At 35.6% G+C, this 17,591-nt stretch overlaps 1 protein-coding gene across 1 annotated transcript in view; it reads right to left on the reverse strand.

The window, feature by feature from the left end:
- ctxnd1 (cortexin domain containing 1) overlaps positions 1-12,273 on the reverse strand; it is a 32,372-nt gene extending 20,099 nt beyond the window's left edge. The window contains exon 1 of the mRNA XM_081350545.1: positions 12,207-12,273. The gene's annotated coding sequence lies outside the window, so the exon portion shown is untranslated. The remainder of the gene's footprint in view (positions 1-12,206) is intronic.
- Between the last annotated feature and the right edge of the window lie 5,318 nt (positions 12,274-17,591).

The raw sequence follows: 17,591 nt of genomic DNA on the forward strand, positions 1-17,591 counted from the left end.
TTCATTTGTGTTCCAAAGATGAACGAAGGTTTGGAACGATATGAGGTAATGAGTAATTAATGACAGAATTTTCATTTTTGGGTGAACTATCCCTTTAAGGCAAGTATGCGAATGCAAGCACTATATGAAATATGTTATATAGCAATTCATAATGTAACCCAAAGCAGGTACTAGCATAAACTGTTCATCTTCAGTCAGCTTTCTCTTTCAGGCCAACTACTGTCATAGCAGAGCAACAGTCTGAAGATAATCTTACTAAACAAGTAAGTTAAAGTTAAACTGTCAACATATTACAGCTGACTGAATAAAAAAATAAAATTATGTCACAGACATTATCACCACAGCAATGCAAGAGAGCATGTGAGTATATTCAATTGCACACTTGCAATGTGTTGGCCAAGCATCCAGGTACTTGCATCCAGAATGTTTCTGGCCTTAGTTGAGTAGTATTGTACCCATATGTTTTGGTGGTTAAAGGGTCCAATAAATTATTTTACAGACTGTTATCATTTAAGCTGTGATAGTGAGTAACATTTGCAGTATTTTGATAATTGCATGCTGTGATTAACGACTCAGCCATTGAGGGTGTTAAGCTGTCGAAGCTGGGATGGAAGATAACGTGTGTGTGTGTGTGTGTGTGTGTGTGTGTGTGTGTGTGTGTGTGTGTGTGTGTGTGTGTGTGAGAGAGAGAGAGAGAGAGAGAGAGAGAGAGAGAGAGAGAGAGAGAGAGAGAGAGAGAGAGAGAGAGAGAGAGAGAGAGACTACAGTGCCACTCAGGCCTGACATGAAGAACAACTCAATTTACGAGTGACTAGCGGGGAAATACATTCTTGGACCTCTTTAGACACTCTTGTGTATGAGCCTTTGTGTGTTGGGTTGTGTTGCATGAAAAAAAAATGGAAGCTATCAGCTAATAATATCATTCATCATGGCAAGGGATGGGAATTGGAAGGAATTTATCCATTGTTCTGACTCGGATTAAACTTTTCCATTTTTTTCCATTTAAAAAACTATTCCTTATAACAATTCCATTATCCATTTTTTATTTTTAAGGAAAATTTTGTCCAATATTTATTTCTAAGTATCCTGAACAAAACTACTGTAAAAAAAAAATAATAATGAATATAAATATTAATAATTTTTATGAATTAATTCCATTATTCATTTGAATGTATTGTCTTTTTTACCTGTTTTCCAGTAATATCTTTAAATCCTTTAAAAAATACATATATTGTTTGAGCTGCAACACTGCATGCATCAAATATTAAAAGCATAATAAAAATTGAATACAACCAACAATATGAAAAAGCAGCTTGTGTTACAAACTTTAAATCCATATAAATCGATAGCTCACCAATTTGAGGGTGATTCATGAGTCTTTCTGACTGATTCAAGAAAAATAATTAGTTCATAAGAGTCTTTTGTTCACGATTCAGACTAAACAGATAATGTGTTATGGTTCCTGGTGTGCGACCAGTGAAAACAATGTAATGTAGTGAAAAATTACTGTAGTCTTTTTAATGTTTTGTGGCTAACAGTTTTTTTATTCAGACTGCATGCTCAAACATAATTTCTTTTGTTGTTTGGTTGTGGATTAAGTAATTCTGCTGGAAACAGAGTATTTTAAACATTGTGCTGTGTTGAAAACCATGTAACACCTTTTGTGTTTCCGGTCAAAAATGACCAGACTTTTAAAAATTGCTTGTAAATCGTTTGTTATGCTATACTATCACAAAATATTGGATTCAATCTTTTTTTGTCAACTTGTTTTCTTTCAATTAAGTGACTTTGTGCCATTTTGAACAAGATAAAAGTATTTCAAAATACTTTTTTTTTTTGGTCAAACATTTAGGTGCATAAGCTCAGATAAAGTAGGCGATCAATCAGATTAAAAAAAGAAATACAAAAGTTGACAAAAAGATTGAATCCAATATTTGGTGATAATACAGAGTAATTTATAAGCAATTTTTGTAGGCCGGTAAGGAACACCAAGTGTAACAAGGAGGGAAAAAAATTACAAAAAATTACCGAAAGTATTTATACCTTGGGTGTGAGTGAAGTCAGTAAGTTTTAGTGCAATGAAAAGAAAATCCTCTCCAGGTTAAAATGACCCGAACACAAATACAGTGTTCCATGCGCTTTGGCAGCAAAATACAGACGTTCAAACCTGTTAATCAAACTGAAAGTCATGGAAATCATTCTGTTCCTTTACTTTTTAACAAATGCAAGTGGTTTCCAATTCCCAGCTAATCACGGCCATCTGTCAGAGATGAAGACCAGAGAGAGTGCATCTGTTCGGGTCTGCAGCATGAATACGCACTCACACTTTCTTTAGGGTGGATTGTTCAGAATCTCTGGACGCTAAAGTCCTGTTTGATGGAGATTAGATACCTTTCACAATGACAAGCAGTTCCTCTATTACAGTCAGTGCTCGAAGTGGGCCAGTACTGCTTGCCACTTCTATGTTTTAATCAGTAGCGTAACCTAACTTTTTCTTGCGTACCGGCACTTCTCAACATAGAATCAAGCTATTAGTTAATTATATTCATTGCGCGTTCGGAGCTTTTATAAGCTGTACGAACTGAACGGATCAATTATCTGCCCAATATGAGTCTGACTGAATCCCAATTGTTTAATTTTGCATGAGTGGCGCGCGAATTACCATAAATATGGAAGCATATGAGTAGCAATATTCAATTTGACATGTAATATGCAAAATGACAATGCAATATGTAAAATGGCAATGCATTTCTGTATTTAAATTTCCATTACATTTGTGCAACGTTTGGTGCAAAATGAAAATGATAATTCAATTATATAATTTGCCATTTCATACAATGAATTCACGTAGTTTAACAGCGCAGTGCTTCTGTGTAGTACGTCACCACGTAGGCTCACGCATCACACGCATGACCAGCATCGGCCAATAGTGAGCCTACGTTCTGACATACAACCTAGAAGCGCTGCGCTGTTACACTACGTGAACTCACTCAGAGGCCCACACAGAAGAAAATGAATAGTTGAATAAAGTCGTTATTTTTTATTTATTTTTGCGCACAAAAAGTATTCTCGTCGCTTGATAAACTTATGGTTGAGCCACTGTAGTCACTTGGACTATTTTAACGATGTCTTTACTAACTTTCTGGGTCGGCAAGTTTCGATCCCATAGAAGCCTATGGAGGAGGGAGACAGCTCTCAGATTTAATCAAAAATATCTTAATTTGTGTTCCGAAGATGAACAAAAGTCTTACGGGGTTGGAACAACATGAGGGTGAGTAATTACTGACAGAATTTTCATTTTTGGGTGAACTAACCCTTTAACTGTAGGCTACTTTATTGCAGTTATGTCATCAACCAATTTGCATGCTTGTGCCATTTTGTAAATGGCCAGTTTGCAAAAAAACTGAAAAAACAAACAAACAAATAAATAGACCTCACGAGGGAGCATATTCTCTGGTACCCTGTTAAACAGTTCACACTTCAACACCCTAATTTTCAAACCAAAACTATGCTGAGGGAGACAGCCAATCCCCTCCCAGAACCCCCCACCCCCAACAAAGCCCCGCCCCCGCCCCTACTGGCTTTATTTTTTCCAGTACTGTTTGTTAGTGTGTTTGCATTTAACTCCAGGGAACACTCCTCTTGCTATACCCCACACTTTCCCCTTCACCCTCCCCTTTTCCTCTTTATTATGTTCAATCTTCTCTCTATTCCCACTTGTTTCTCCCTCACATTCTCTTTCCACAGGATATTTGCCTTTTAAAAGTACTGCATCATCATGTTGTTCCAAACTCATTTATTTTTAATGTAGAGCACAATAGGAGAATTTTATTAGCTCTTTTATGTTACAATCCTGGGTCCAATAGTTATGTTATGAGCCAAATTGATCCTAAATGAATTCAACATTAATCACACTATGAAAAACATCAACAACAAAAAGTTGGGTAAAACAGTGAACTTTGCTCATTTATAAATCTCACACATTACAAAAAAATGTAACATGAGAACATATGCTTTTTAAAACTGTATTTAACAACATGATTTAAACATTTGTTTTTCACAAAATGAATAATATAAACAGTATGTTAAATACTTTTTTATTTAAAAAAAATATATATTATTGTGTGCTTTCCTAAAGCTTAAACAGTAGAGCTTGGCGTTTGCAATGTCAAGATCAAGGGTTCAATTCCCAGCCAATTTTGGGTGTCTTTTAAAATTTGCAGATCAACATCACAACATGCAGAAATAACATCACAAACGTAGTAGAAATTTCGTATGCACATTCCACCAAACCTCAGAGTATTGAAAATTTGAACACTGGTCTTCTAACACTTCACAGCTTCCGATCATTTGATTTCACATGCTTATCTGAATCAAGTAAATGGGGGCAACTGAGTTGATGTGATGTGTTTTAGCAGAGTGAGTGAGGAATCCAGCCAAAAGGCTTTAAATCAATTCCTTCACAATCCCAATGGCAATAAGCCCACATGAGTTCACTTTTTCTCACTTTCCTGCTTCTCATCAGGATAAGCGAGCCTATACGGTACTGTTCTTCTGACACAGAAAAGCCTACAAATCAAACAAATGGCTTCATATTAGTGTCAGGTGAAGATGTTTAATATTACATAATTTCTAAGTGAATTCCCAGGTGGACGATGGGATTTGCATACTGATTTGTAAACTTGTAAGTCACTGATTCAAGTCATTTAAGGTCAAAGGAAATACACTCACCTAAAGGATTATTAGGTAACACCATACTAATACTGTGTTTGACCCCCTTTCGCCTTCAGAACTGCCTTAATTCTACGTGGCATTGATTCAACAAGGTGCTGAAAGCATTCTTTAGAAATGTTGGCCCATATTGATAGGATAGCATCTTGCAGTTGATGGAGATTTGTGGGATGCACATCTAGGGCACGAAGCTCCCGTTCCACCACATCCCAAAGATGCTCTATTGGGTTGAGATCTGGTGACTGTGGGGGCCATTTTAGTACAGTGAACTCATTGTCATGTTCAAGAAACCAATTTGAAATGATTCGAGCTTTGTGACATGGTGCATTATCCTGCTGGAAGTAGCCATCAGAGGATGGGTAAATGGTGGTCATAACGATGCCCAATTGGCACTAAGGGGCCTAAAGTGTGCCAAGAAAACATCCCCCACACCATTACACCACCACCACCAGCCTGCACAGTGGTAACAAGGCATGATGGATCCATGTTCTCATTCTGTTTACACCAAATTCTGACTCTACCATCTGAATGTCTCAACAGAAATCGAGACTCATCAGACCAGGCAACATTTTTCCAGTCTTCAACAGTCCAATTTTGGTGAGCTCGTGCAAATTGTAGCCTCTTTTTCCTATTTGTAGTGGAGATGAGTGGTACCCGGTGGGGTCTTCTGCTGTTGTAGCCCATCCGCCTCAAGGTTGTGCGTGTTTTGGCTTCACAAATGCTTTGCTGCATACCTCGGTTGTAACGAGTTATTGTAACGGTTATTTCAGTCAAAGTTGCTCTTCTATCAGCTTGAATCAGTTGGCCCATTCTCCTCTGACCTCTAGCATCAACAAGGCATTTTCGCCCACAGGACTGCCACATACTGGATGTTTTTCCCTTTTCACACCATTCTTTGTAAACTCTAGAAATGGTTGTGCGTGAAAATCCCACTAACTGAGCAGATTGTGAAATACTCAGACCGGCCCGTCTGGCACCAACAACCATGCCACGCTCAAAATTGCTTAAATCACCTTTCTTTCCCATTCTGACATTCAGTTTGGAGTTCAGGAGATTGTCTTGACCAGGACCACACCCCTAAATGCATTGAAGCAACTGCCATGTGATTGGTTGATTAGATAATTGCATTAATGAGAAATTGAACAGGTGTTCCTAATAATCCTTTAGGTGAGTGTATATAGCTAAAAGTTGCTATACCTGTTTATTATCTGTTTTTAAGTTGCATTTAATATAATCTTTTTTGTTCAAATTTAAATGTTCTTAATTGAGATCACGTTTATTCATTCATTCATTCATTCATTCATTCATAAAAAAAAAAAAAAAAAAACGTACCAGAAAATACTGTTCAAAGTTTTGGGTCGGTAAGATTTTTAAAAACACATTTAAAATAAGTCTCTTATGCTCACCAAGGCTGCATTTCTTAAATAAAAAATACAGTAAAACAGTAAAATTGTGAATTATTATTATTATTACAATTTAAAATAACTTTTTCATATACATAATAAAGTTTTCAATTTGAATATATTTTAAAATGTAATTCATTCCTGTGATGCAAAACTGAATTTTCAGCATCATTAGTCCAGTCTTCAGCGTCACATGATCCTTCAGAAATCATTCTAATATGCTGATTTGCTGCTCAAGAAACATTTTTTATTATTATCAATGCTGAAAACAGGTGCTTAATATTTTTGTAGAAACCATGATACAACAAAGTTCAAAAGAACTGCACATATTTCAAATAGAAATCCTTTGCAACATTATAAATCTCTTTACTGTAACTTTTGCTCAATTAAATACATCCTTTTTGAATAAAAGTGTTAATTTCTGATTGCTGATCCCAAACTTTTGAAAGGTAGTGTATGTTTAAAAAGATACTGAAATGTATCCACTTTTAATAGTAGCTTGTAATGTACCTAACTTTATTTTTCAAAGGAAATGTCACCATTATAATGCCTGAGGGCTTATTTAAAGTAATGAGCTGTTTGGCTCCTACAATCAATCCACAAGAGAATCATCCATCTCCTCTGGGCCAGCACGGATTTTTAATATTGACCAGGACAGCATGAATTTTCCTAACCCTCAAAAAAAGAGATGGAGTCTTTACCCTCTAAAGATTATTGGCTTTTATGCCAGAAAATGTTTTATGCAAGTACACAAACACAGACACAATCTCCCATTTTACACCTTATTTTGCATAATGTGTTTTTGTTTGCATCTGCGCAGGTTTTACAAGGTTATTGTTTAGTTGGAGCACAATAAGAGGCTAGTTGGCATTTCAAGTAAAGCACACACACTTCATTTTAATTATAGTTTAAGTTTGAGTCATTTTTATGTGCTTTTTTGTCATTTTTATCATTATTTTTTTTATATTTCTATTTAGCATGTTGTGTTTTCATGTTTTACTCCAGACATAATGATTTTATAATGTACAAACTGTATATTCTATCTCCCCACACTAAGCCTACCCCTAAACCTACCCATCACAGAAACATTTCAGCATTTTTACATTTTCAAAAATATCACTTTGTATGATTTTAAGCTGTTTTCCCCATGGGGACCAAAAAAAAATTTCCCACAAGGACAAAAAATTTCGGATATCTCTGTGGAGACATTTTGTCCCCATAAAACACACACACACACACACACACATACACACACACACACACACACACTTATAGATGTGTTTCCAGGAGAGCATTGATCAATGTCGCATCTGTTTCCACCTAGTGTTTATTCCAGATAAATCACATGCCAATGTTAATGCGTTTAATCATTTCTAAATAGCAGATGGAGTCTGATACAGATCCTCCCATTGGCAGTCCAACGATTTCATTCATTATTAAAGCTGCAGTGGGTTTTACTGCATCCACCAACAGAAAATACCTTTTTTAGCTGCAATAATAGGGTTAAAAAAACGTGTTGCCTTATTCTTCATCAATTGCATTGGTCGTATTGTCATCTAAATGACCTACCTCCGTTTCCAATCATTGGAGGAATGTCAAAACAAAGGAAAAATTGGTTATGCTATTAAACTTGATGAAAGCTCACATTTTATCGTTTCAGTAGTGTGCATGCATGTGTAAATGAAAAAATACAATATAAGTGCAATGACAAGATAAAGAAAAGCTATACAAAAAAGGGATAGTGCAAGCAACATAATACACTAATATTTCAATATATTACTGATGTTTTCTAGTGACATATTTTGTTTTGGAGGCTCTTAAAAGCGTGACATGGACTTTTAATTTAATTTTTAACTGCCATTGAGATGAATGAGAATGCTAACATTTCTTTCCAGATATTATAGACTTTAAAGTCATTTAAATAAACACTTTCTGTCTATCCTAGTTACTGACATAATGCTTGAGGCTTACTGATAAAAAATATTATTATTAAACTATTATTTTGAGTACTTCTTTATTACACAATACACATTTCTTAATATTAAGCCTAATGTGTGTTTTGATATCACTAGTAGTAAAGATAGTACGATATAATAGCAGTCTTTAAAATTCAAGATATTTAAAGTGTACCTAAAGTATAACAAAAGAAAATTAGTTGTCCCAGACTTTAAGTATACAATTTAGTATACTAAAAGTACAATTGCAGGGTATTTATATTAAGTACATAATATGTACATGTATTTGTAGTATACTTAGCATAAAATAAATATATTTCAAATACATTTTGATATATTTATTTTTCACTAGGGTACTGCTCTTATTCTTCCATTCGGTCTCTTATACATTATCTCTCTCTCTCTCCTACCTTTTTCTTCAGATCTCTCTGACAGGATAGTTCATATCTTGGTGCCCAGAAAATATTCCATGAATTAATTTCCTGTATGACCTCCATTCACCCCAATAAACCTCAGGTCTAAACTGGAGAGTTTAAAGCGCAATTTCCATTTTATCATCATAGCTAAAGTCTGCTGAATATAAGGGTCTTTACTTCCACAGGTTTAAAAGACCAACAGTTTTATTTTGAGGAAGGAGAACATTAGAGCTGATTTAAAATTTCCAATGAGATTATTAGCAAAAAACATCAAAGTGTGAGTTCAAAAGAAGGGGGCAACACTTTGATCTAGAGTGGAAATAGTGAAGGTAAAAATTATTAAGCTATGGTTTAATAAATCATATTTGTCACGATTCCAGGCACAAATCGATGAAGTGTGTTTGCCAGTATAATCTTTCATTTTTAATAGTCTGGCACCAACACACGTTCTCTATGAAGAACATTCTTGTCAATATAGGCTCTCTGAAAACTGTAAGAAAATGGTGCTTTGTTGTGGTTATTTTATGCAATAACAGAGTAAATATTTCATATTACAGCTATTAGTGGAATTTCGCCTCAGTGTGCTTTTTCTTTGGCCATTAAGTCTTGTAAAGACTGTGACATTAGATTATTTATGTTATCCTTCATTATGTTGCGATTCAATTTAAAGTCAAGAGCATTTTGATTTCCATAATTTGATGTATTTTCTGATACATAATAATGAAGGACTGGATATTTTTTCTGATTGGATTGTGAAATGAGTCTTTTTTGACAGGTGGCTGGAGGGGAGGTGACGTCTGCCGACATCAAGAGGAAAGTTGTTTCAGAGACAGAAAAACTGTAAGATTTTTAAAGGGATGGTTTTAATTCTGTCATTCATTACTCTTCTCATGTTGTCCCAAACCCGTAAGATTTTTGTTTATCTTTGGAATAATGAAGATCAAATGAAGATCTTTTTGATTAAATCGTTCTGTACTCTCCATATTAGACAGCTACACAACTACCACTTTGACCCTTAAAAAAGTTTGTAAAGAGATCGTAAAACTAATCCATATGAATTGAGTGGTTTAGTCCAAATTTTCTGAAGAGACACGATCACTTTGATGAACAGATTAAATTTAGGCTGTTATTCACATATTAACATTAATCAGCGAAAACATAAACAGAAGCTCAGAACCTGCTTGACGCGCAAGACCAAACCTCTTGCTGAAGCTAAACGCGCTGCGTAATATGAGAATGAACCTCATTGGTTCTTGCTGAAGCTCAAACGTGTTGCGTAACACGAGAATGAACCTCATTGGTTCTTGCTGAAGCTCAAACGTGCTGAGTAACAGGAGAATGAACCTCATTGGTTCTTGCTGAAGCTCAAACGTGCTGAGTAACAGGAGAATGAACCTCATTGGTTCTTACTGAAGCTCAAACGTGTTGCATAACACAAGAATGAACCTCATTGGTTCTTACTGAAGCTGAAACGTGTTGCGTAACACGAGAATGAACCTCATTGGTTCTTACTGAAGCTGAAACGTGTTGCGTAACACGAGAATGAACCTCATTGGTTCTTGCTGAAGCTCAAACGTGTTACGTAACACGAGAATTAACCTTATTGGTTCTTGCTGAAGCTCAAACGTGTTACGTAACACGAGAATGAACCTCATTGGTTCTTACTGAAGCTCAAACGTGTTGCGTAACACGAGAATGAACCTCATTGGTTCTTGCTGAAGCTTAACGTGCTGCGTAAAACAGGAATTAACCTCATTGGTTCTTACTAAAGCTCAAATGTGCTGCATAACACAAGAATGAACCTCATTGGTTCTTGCTGAAGCTCAAACGTGCTGCGTAACAGGAGAATGAACCTCATTGGTTCTTACTAAAGCTCAAACGTGCTGCGTAACAGGAGAATGAACCTCATTGGTTCTTGCTGAAGCTCAAACGTGCTGCGTAACAGGAGAATGAACCTCATTGGTTCTTGCTGAAGCTCAAGAGAAGAGAAGAAGAAAGCTCTCAGATTACATCAAAAAGATCTTCATCTGTGTTCTGAAGGTGATTGAAAGTCTTACACGTTTGAAATGACATGAGGGTGAGTAATTAATGACAGATTTTTCATATCTATGTGACAAAGTACAAACATTTAATTCTCTTAAATAATGTGTACATTTAGATTTTATGACAAGTTTATTAAACTTATCAAGGTTATTACTGTAAAGTTAACTTAAACGAAAACTAAAACCATAAAAAAAAATTTTGTTTGAAATACAATAAATGTTAATTGAAATAAAATAAAATATTAAAAAAATTGCATATTTTATTTCAGCTAGCTGCTAAGGCAACATTTCTCCTTTTCATTTAGTTTAACTTGACATACAAAAATAACTAAATCTAAAACTTAAATAAAATGAATAAAAACTATATAAACACGACAAGAACACACAAAACAATTACTAAAACTAACGAAAATGAAATTTAGAATGAAAATGGGAAATAAACAAATAAAAACTAATTGAAAATATTCATAAAAATATAATAGTATCTCAATGATACTACACTAGTTTCATGATGATTTTAATAGCATATCTAATTAACTAGTTATCTACAATTTTGAAGATGATAATATAGTTGCTTTTGGAAAATGTAGTAATATGTAATTTGATGTATTCATCAAAAAGATGTATTTATTTATTTATTTATTATAAATATATATTCAGTGTGTGTGTGTGTCACGTATTTCTGTGCTATATGTGATCATCAACACAGCACACCTTGAAAATGTTGACAGTCGCCTGAGAGATTCAGTCATAAATGATTACAGTGATTCAGATTCTGCTTGATCATGCAGGACTGACTGATATGAATCAGTGGGATTAGAGACACGCGTCTGTAGCTTCACCTTACCTTCGTTACAGTGCTAGTAAAATATTTAGATTGAGAAAGATGATCATAATTTAGAAATTAATACAGTAAGTAGCCTAATGCGCTCTGATTGACTTATTTTTAATGGCAGAATAATGTTTAAAGCAGAAGTCTATGAGAGACATATAATAATGTTCAAGATATTTTAAAGATTTATTTTTTCAAATCAGTCATGCAATTTTTATTTCAAAACTAGTGTTATAATTGTCCTCAAAATCACAGGCATCAGCAGCTATCAACAACAGTTAGCATGTATTCTTATTAACTATTAACAAAAAAGAAAATAAACAGAACAGAAGTTTAAATTCAAAGGCATCAACCCTTTAGACAGGAGAAAAAAAAACATATTTATACCAAAAAATCACTTTAAATTTCTCACAGAGTAATAAAGTCCCAGTTCATTTTCTCAGACAGAAAGATATTATGAGGAATTGTGAAATTTAAACGGTTACAAATGCCTCTCTGACTCAACTGACTGTTTTTTTTTTATTTATTTTTTTTATGGCAATTGCATGAAAGACTGAAGGATTCACAGGCAAAAGCATCACAGTATGCTTTTTTAATCCTCATCTTAAAGATTGCAAAAAACTTTTTGCATTCCCTTGGCCATGAAAGACAACTCCGTTATTAAAACAAGATGAAGTCGTCAATCCTCAACATCATTATCCAGCTTTAAACAGGTAAAAGTGCTCAAACCACCTCTCATTCAATGAAACATGCAACAATTATTTGGATATCTTGGAACAAGACAAGAGACACTGTGACCAGACTCTTTGTTCTGGCTTCGTTCCTACCTGAACTCACATCCCGTGGAGCAGAAAGTGTGGATGAAGTGTTCCTTGATGCATGCTGCAGAGCGTCTGACACTGAGGCTGTGGATCCTGCTGCAGCTCAGAGCTCACCCGTACTGCATTGCTTCTTAAAACAGACTGAGAGAGAAAGAGAGAGAGAGAGTGTGTGTAAGAGCACGAGTATTTGGAAATGGAAGTGAGGGACTCCCACTCCACATATATGTATACACTCACAGACAACATTTTCTGGTTGTGACCAACGTTTGAGCATGTCTATCTGACTGTCTTCCAGCATTCTATCTGTCTATCCGTCAGTCTCTATCTATCTATCTATCCATCCATCCATCCATCCATCCATCCATCCATCCATCCATCCATCCATCCATCCATCCATCCATCCATCCATCCATCCATCCATCCATCCATCCGTCCGTCTGTCTACAGTATTTATCAAACTGTCCATCTATCTATCTATCTATCTATCTATCTATCTATCTATCTATCTATCTATCTATCTATCTATCTATCTATCTATCTATCTATCTATCTATCTATCTATCTATCTATCTATCTATCTATCTATCTATCTATCTATCTATCTATCTATCTATCTATCTATCTATCTATCTGTCTGTCTGTCTGTCTGTCTGTCTGTCTGTCTGTCTGTCTGTCTGTCTAGAGTATTGATCTAGCTGTCTGTCTGTCTATAGTATTTATCCATCTGTCTGTCTTTCTTTCTTTCTTTCTTTCTTTCTTTCTTTCTTTCTTTCTTTCTTTCTTTCTTTCTTTCTTTCTTTCTTTTTGTCTTTCTTTCTGTCTGTCTTTCTTTCTGTCCGTCCGTCTGACTGTCTGTCTGACTGTCTGTTTTGCCCATCCAAGGTAAAGTTTATTGCAAAACATTAATATATATGCAAATATATAAGTAGTTTGTAAAAGATGTCTGTCTAGCATTTGTTTACATACAAACACAATAAAAAGTGCAGTGGAATGCAAAAATGCATTCTTTGTGAATTGCTCCTAACGAGTATCATGTTTTTCCTGATAAATTATCTAAACATCATTTAAACAAAAAATTACTTGAAACTAGGGCTGCACGATATTGAAGAAAAGTGCGATATGCGATAACTCATTAAATAATGCAATATTCGACATGTGATACGATAATTCTTAAAGTGTGTAAAATAAACTTAAATTATCTTTAAAATATATTTAAAATGAGATAACCTGCAGTGTTGTAGTGTAGCATAAAAAGTGTTATTTTAACATCAGTGTAAACCACAGGGTTAAGGGTTTCAGGTAGGCCTACATTAGATTTATTTAACAACATAAACTGAATAATCAAATGTAAAACACTGCTTAGTCTTTACTGTATGAATTAAATATATACTGATTCTTATTAAAGCTACAAAAGTTATTCAGCCAAGAGCAGTGAGTGATTTTCTCTTTGTCTTTTATTCATGACCCCAGTTATTGCAAGCTGTTGCGAAATGCATATCGCGATATATACATTTGTGATATTTCGATAATTTCTATGTATTGTGCAGCCAAAAGCAATGTTGCTTGATTTCATAGATTTTATGTCAAAAGTACTGCACTGGCAGATATTTTCTAGACATATTGAAGTGACATTCTCTAAAAAAGCCTGCCTTACCAATAGCTAGGATATATTTCTCAATACTTAGGTCACTTCTTTCCAAATCTCTTCACACAGTGAGCACAACATCAGTCTATGTGAGCTAAACAATGGATTATTTACCATTGCTATGGCACAAAATACATTCAGTGACTACTTTCAAATTACATCAATTTTTTTCTCACTTAGACACAACACCACCAACACTTTATGTACTAGGCCATTTTGCACATGTTTACATACTCTTTTCAAAACTCTTAAACTTAAGTCCAAAACCTAACATAATACAAAATTGAGCAAGACATAAATTTGCAACATTTCTGCTATAATACCATATTGAAATATACACTCACCTAAAGGATTATTAGGAAGACCATACTAATACTGTGTTTGACCCCCTTTCGCCTTCAGAACTGTCTTAATTCTACGTGGCATTGATTCAACAAGGTGCTTAAAGCATTCTTTAGAAATGTTGGCCCATATTGATAGGATAGCATCTTGCAGTTGATGGAGATTTGTGGGATGCACATCCAGGACATGAAGCTCCCGTTCCACCATATCCCAAAGATGCTCTATTGGGTTGAGATCTGGTGACTGTGGGGGCCATTTTAGTACAGTGAACTCATTGTCATGTTCAAGAAACCAATTTGAAATGATTCGAGCTTTGTGACATGGTGCATTATCCTGCTGGAAGTAGCCATCAGAGGATGGGTACATGTTGGTCATAAAGGAATGGACATGGTCAGAAACAATGCTCAGGTAGGCTGTGGCATTTAAACGATGCCCAATTGGCACTAAGGGGCCTAAAGTGTGCCAAGAAAACATCCCCCACACCATTACACCACCACCACCAGCCTGCACAGTGGTAACAAGGCATGATGGATCCATGTTCTCATTCTGTTTACGCCAAATTATGACTCTACCATCTGAATGTCTCAACAGAAATCGAGACTCATCAGACCAGGCAACATTTTTCCAGTCTTCAACTGTCCAATTTTGGTGAGCTCGTGCAAATTGTAGCCTCTTTTTCCTATTTGTTGTGGAGATGAGTGGTACCCGGTGGGGTCTTCTGCTGTTGTAGCCCATCCGCCTCAAGGTTGTGCGTGTTGTGGCTTCACAAATACTTTGCTGCATACCTCGGTTGTAACGAGTTATTGTAACGGTTATTTCAGTCAAAGTTGCTCTTCTATCAGCTTGAATCAGTCGGCCCATTCTCCTCTGACCTCTAGCATCAACAAGGCATTTTCGCCCCCAGCAGGACTGCCGCATACTGGATGTTTTTCCCTTTTCACACCATTCTTTGTAAACCCTAGAAATGGTTGTGCGTGAAAATCCCAGGAACTGAGCAGATTGTGAAATACTCAGTTGAAGACTCAATTGTTACGTCACTTATTACCTTCTCATATATCCAATCATATTACTATTCTTGCGGTATAAAAGATTGGTACTTACACACGTCTGAGTTTGCAGATGCTGACGCTTCAATTCACCTCCATCCTCCCCACCACCACCAAGATGGGTATTCCCTCCATCCTTTCCAACACCACCAGGATGGTCTCTTCCCTCCATCCACCCCACCACCACCAGGATGGTCCCTTCCTATACCTTGCGGGGGGTCGGCTGCGCCCCTGAATTCGTCTTCAGGCAGGATATGCAGATCCGGACCCTCGGATTGCAAGCTACGGACGGGGCCTACGCCAAAGAACTTGATTGCTTGTTGGGCTGTTAATAAATGTTAATTGTTACAGTATTTATTCTCCCGAGTCTTTCTGGTAGAACTAATAATCCTTTAGGTGAGTGTATTCTGAATCTAAAAAATCAAACACTATCAAAGCAATTAGATGTAAATGAACACCTACACAAGTGTTTAGTCTTTCACTTTCATTCTCATCCATTCAAAAGGGGAAAACTTTCATTTTCTACTCTAATGTAAACATGGGCTATGTAACATATTCTGCAGTGAACCATAAGCAGTAGAGAGTGTCATTCTCATTTTGTAAAGAAAGTTTACAAAAGAAAAAATAGTATAATGCTACCTGATGTTAGATTTTTAGGTCTAGGTTTTATGATTGACAAAGTGTGTTTGCTGGGTTAAAACTTTGCTAGTGTTATGAAAGAATGGCTTGATTTGAGACATGTACAAAGTGTTTGGGTAGTTTTAGTGCATTTTGAATGTGAAATTAACTGCTGTACCAAGTTGAAAATTGGTGAGGAGAACTGTTTGAAGAGTTTTGGGGAAAAATACCCAAGTATTGAGAAATGTGTCCTAGCGATTGTAAGAAAACTGTAATATTAATCTTATGTAGCAGTATTTGAAGAAAAATATTTGGAAAATCCCACTGACATACAGAAACAAATCTTTCACTTAACCTCAGAGCTCACGGCAGGTCATAAGATGTTTACACAGTCTTGAAACATTTACACATTATCACTAAAAATCAGTTTGTCTAGAAGGTGTATGTGATTGTGACTGCTGTGGTCTATTAAGCGCACACTGGACATGAGGTTATGAGCGGTCATATGTATCAGTGAGAGGCCTGTGATGCTAATGGAAGCAGACAAGCAGCAGAGGCGCTCTCACCATCCTCCTGCATTCTGGATGTTTCTGTCAGCAGATAGTGCTGTCGGTACAGGTGCGCCACTCTGTCTGCCTGTCCCATAAACATGCTGCCTAACAAGGACAAACAAGAGAGCTTTGAGCAAGTGAAGTTGGTGCAGTGTAGAAGATATTTTAAATGCACTTTGTCATTTGCTGGGTATCTCGATCTCATGGTGAACAACGTAAACAGAAACTTGCACTTAGTCAATATCTTTATATCGACATTCAGAGCTCAATTTTCAACCTGGCATTATTCAAAATGGCAAATGTGCTTCAGGGACTTTTCAACATTGCTGTTTTCATATATTCCAGACTGATGAATAAAAATGTCAATATAAACATTTCTCATCAAATAAAACATTTTCTCATCTTCCAAACTCAAAACCAAATAATCAGTGCTCCAGTCCACATTCAGTATACTCTTAATGTATGTCAACAATTGATAATGTTCAGTACTATTTCTCTTAAGGTATATTAGGAGACACCGTTTTATATAAATATATATAAAGATGTACAATGTTGCAAAAACAATCTATTTCAAATAAATGCTGTTCTTTTGAACTTTCTTTTCATCAAACAATCCTGAAAAAAGTGGTTTCCACTAAAATATTCAGCAGCACAACGGTTTCCACCACTGATAATAATATATTATAAATTATTATTGAGCAGAAAATCAGCATTTTAGAATGATTTCTGAAGGATCATGTGGCACTGAAGGCTAGTAAAAAATATAATGTTTCACATTATTACAGTTTTTACCATACTGGCCAGTGGCCACAAACATTTGAATTTGGTGTTTAAAAAATGGAGAATGAAACTTCTATAACCTTGACATGTAATAAAGTGATAGCTAAATTTTAATTTTAGGGCGAAGTATTCCTTTAAGCTTATCAGGTGAATTACTGAAGCAAGTGCCCAGAAAGGCCAGTTATAATAGTCATTCAGTTGGGATCAAAAAAGAAAAGTAAATGGAATTCCTTTTTGAAAGCTGTTCTTTGATTACTAAAATATAATCTCAAGATTAAAATGCGTATAAAATTATGGCCGTTCTTATATTTTACAGAAGGGCCGGTGAGATGAAGACATTGATGGCTGATGTAACAACATGCAGTAGGGAATTTCTCTTTTGAAGTTTACAGGGTTCAAAGTTTGTTCT

Source organism: Scardinius erythrophthalmus, assembly GCF_964197995.2.
Source record: "Scardinius erythrophthalmus genome assembly, chromosome: 2".
Taxonomy (NCBI): Eukaryota; Metazoa; Chordata; class Actinopteri; order Cypriniformes; family Leuciscidae; genus Scardinius; species Scardinius erythrophthalmus.